This window comes from Neomonachus schauinslandi, chromosome 15 (genome assembly GCF_002201575.2).
Source record: "Neomonachus schauinslandi chromosome 15, ASM220157v2, whole genome shotgun sequence".
In the NCBI taxonomy this organism is placed as follows: Eukaryota; Metazoa; Chordata; class Mammalia; order Carnivora; family Phocidae; genus Neomonachus; species Neomonachus schauinslandi.
In genome coordinates, this window is record NC_058417.1 from 789,652 (window position 1) to 792,680 (window position 3,029).

A 3,029-nucleotide genomic window follows, 5' to 3' on the forward strand; every position below is an offset into this window, starting at 1 on the left:
GGCCTCCCCTGGCCTCCCTGCCTCCCTGACCTCCCCTAGTCTCCCCAGCTTCCTCTGGCCTCCCTGGCCTCCCCTGCCTCCTCTGACCGCCCCTGGCCTTCCTGCCTCTCCTTGCCTCCCCTGGCAACCCCTGGCCTCCCCTGCCTCCTCTGACCTCCCTGGCCTCCCCTGCTTCCCTTGTCCTCCTTTGGCTCCCCTGCCTCTCCTTGGTTATTTTTGTAGCTTTATAGACTTCCTCTAGAACGCTCTCTCGAGTCCCCACCACTCTCTTCTGCGCAGGGCGACCGCTGGAATTTACTTCTCCCTGTCTCCCCGCTGTTAACACACAGGCTCCGTCTGTAGCCAAAATTCTTTTGTGCTTTGTCCGAGGGCTGACTCTAAACGGAAAAAAGCAATAAACAGTGTAAGTTTCCCCACAGGCCCCACGTGGCACTGTGATCGCAGTTCTTTTTCTGTGGTTCCAAATCCACAGCCCCAGGGCCACCAGAATGAGGCTGTTCCTGGTGGCGGGAGTGGCCACGCACATTGTGATGTTTTCTTTTCTCTCTCCTTCCCCCCTTCAGGCACCAGGAGTTTTGAGGTGTCAGTCCTCCCACTGTGGAGGAAAGAGGGTTGATGTTTGGCGGGTCCTGCTCACGGCTAAGGGCCACCCGGGAGGTTGGCCAGCAAGGCCCGAGGGGAGGAGGTCAGAGCAAGGGGACGCTGTGAGCTGGGGAAGCTGGCGTGGGACGGTCACCTGCCTCCCGACGGCCCTGCGAGGCTGGGCGAGCAGAGGTTCCAGTGTGGCTCAGAGGCAGATGCAGAGCCCGTCTGAGGACCAGGAGCTACGGCCTGAGGACTCCCAGCCCCCGTGGTCCTTCCCGTTTCCTGTGTGTGCCTTCCCTCCAGCTGTCCTCTTTTCTGGGGTCCCCGAGGACCTCCCCCCATCTGAAGTCCCCCCAGCAGGGCTGATGCCCGAATGTGTTCCATGACCCTGCCTGGTCCCCTGTGAGCATCTCCCCTCCCGATGCCCCAGGACCTTTGCAAGGCCAAGAGAGAAGGGGGCAGGGTGGGGACACCGAGGGCGGTTCTGGTGTTAGTGCTCCAGGCCGGGATGGACCCGCGCAGCTGGAGACCCCTCCCCTCGTCACAGGGTCCACCGGGGTTCCTCCGGCCACACCATCCAGCGGGTTAAGATCAGCCACAGTTCCACTCACGTCTTTCTAGGTCCGCTCTCTCCCAGCCCCGCCGGCCCCCAGCCTTTCCGCCTGCCTTTTTTTATGGTGGACACAAGGGTCCCGGGCCTGTGGCAGCCTCAGGCATGAACGGCCTCTCCCCCTGGAGGCCCCGCTCTCTGAGCCTCCCCGCACTTCTCCCCGGTGATGTCTGCCCTGCCAGGCACGCTTCTTACCGGTGTGCGTGTGCGTGCGTGCGTGTGTGTGTGTGTGCACGAGAGAGAGAGAGAGAGAGAGAGAGAGAGAAAGAGAGAGAGAGCAGGCTCACCTCGTCCTATTGTTACTACCATCCAAAGGCCAAGGGCAGGACAACAGGACACTGTTCAGGAACCATGGCAACTCACACCCCATCTGGCTAGTGTGGGGTGGGGGGGGCTGACCCGGGCCCCCGCAGCACGCGGCTGCCCCAACCTGGCCTCTGGCCCCTATGCTGGCTTCCCCGCCGTCTGCAGCTTCTGGAGGCCCCGAACACCTGGGCCGGAGGCCCCCGGGTTCAAGCCGGTGGCAGACGCCTTCCCGCCTCTGTGCACCCCACGGGCGGCCATTGGGTCCCCCGGCCTGTCTGCGCCTCTGGCCTCCCTCCTGCCAGCACCCTTGTGAATGCGCTGGCCTGCTGGCCACCCAGCGTGGTCTCCCCGCGCAGCGCCCTTAGCTGGGTCACACGGCAGGTCCCTCTGCCACAACAGGGGACCTGTTCACGGGTTCTGGGGATTACGCCACGGGCATCTTTGGGGAAAGACGGTCTTCAGTCTCGCCTGCACCGGATGGTCCAAGCGCCGGGGGCCGTAGTGAGCACCTCGCCCGCGCGGTCTGGGGGGCCTCCTTCCCCGACCCTGCCTGCTGCGGGTGCCCCTGGAAGGTCAGGCAAAGCCTCGTCTTCGTGACGGCCACTGCCCGTGTGCAGAGCTCCTGACTTCAGGTCCTCGTCCGCCGAGAATCTGATGAGCAAAGACTCTCGCTCTGCCTCTCGCCGCCAATAAAGACCCCGTCGGAGGACGACTGGGGCCCCGGTCTCTCCCCAGCGGCCTCTGCGGACGGTGTCGATCTCGGGCGGGCGGCGCCCTCTGCCTGTTTGGGTGGGCGCCATGCAGCTGTGAGGACAATGCCCGCCGTGGACGGGGGCTCAGGCGCATCGGCCGAGCCGGAGCATTTGTTCACGGGAAACATCTCAGTCCTCACACGCAAGGACCCTCAGAAGTGGTCAGCCCAAGCCCTTGTTTTGTGGATGGAGAAACTGAGGCTCGCAGACGAGGAGGGGCGTATCCGAGGTGGCTGCGGTAGTCACGGACAGAACCAGGGACGGGGACACTTGCCGACACTGACCGGGTGCCCTGGGAGGGAGGGAAGGAGGGCCCCGCACCCCGTCCCGCTCCGGTCCCACACACTACAAATTAGACTCCTTCCCGAGCTTCATATGAGCACGGTCCGACAGTGTGTTCTCTTCTGTGCTCTCTCACTGTGTTAGTGCGTAAGCCTAGTGTGTTCAAGCCGAGGCGCCCTCCTGGTGGCCTTTGCTGGCGGGCGTGGGTGGTGGGGCCCAGGGAGACACACAACAGACCAATCAGCACCATCGTTCGGTTGTGATGGGGCTCTGTGAAAGGCCACCGGGCTGCCCTTCACAGTTGTGCACGTTGTGCACTGCACAATCCAGGGGCCCCTGTATACATCCTCGTCCTCTTAGGTACTTGTAGTCACCGCAAGTGCCCAGCAGATGGCAGGGAAGTGTCTCGAGGAAGGCACAGCTTTTCCTAATTTGCTCGGTTGCCATATTGGCTGCTGCTGGCCCTGCGTTTCCGTGCAGCGGGCCTGGAGAAG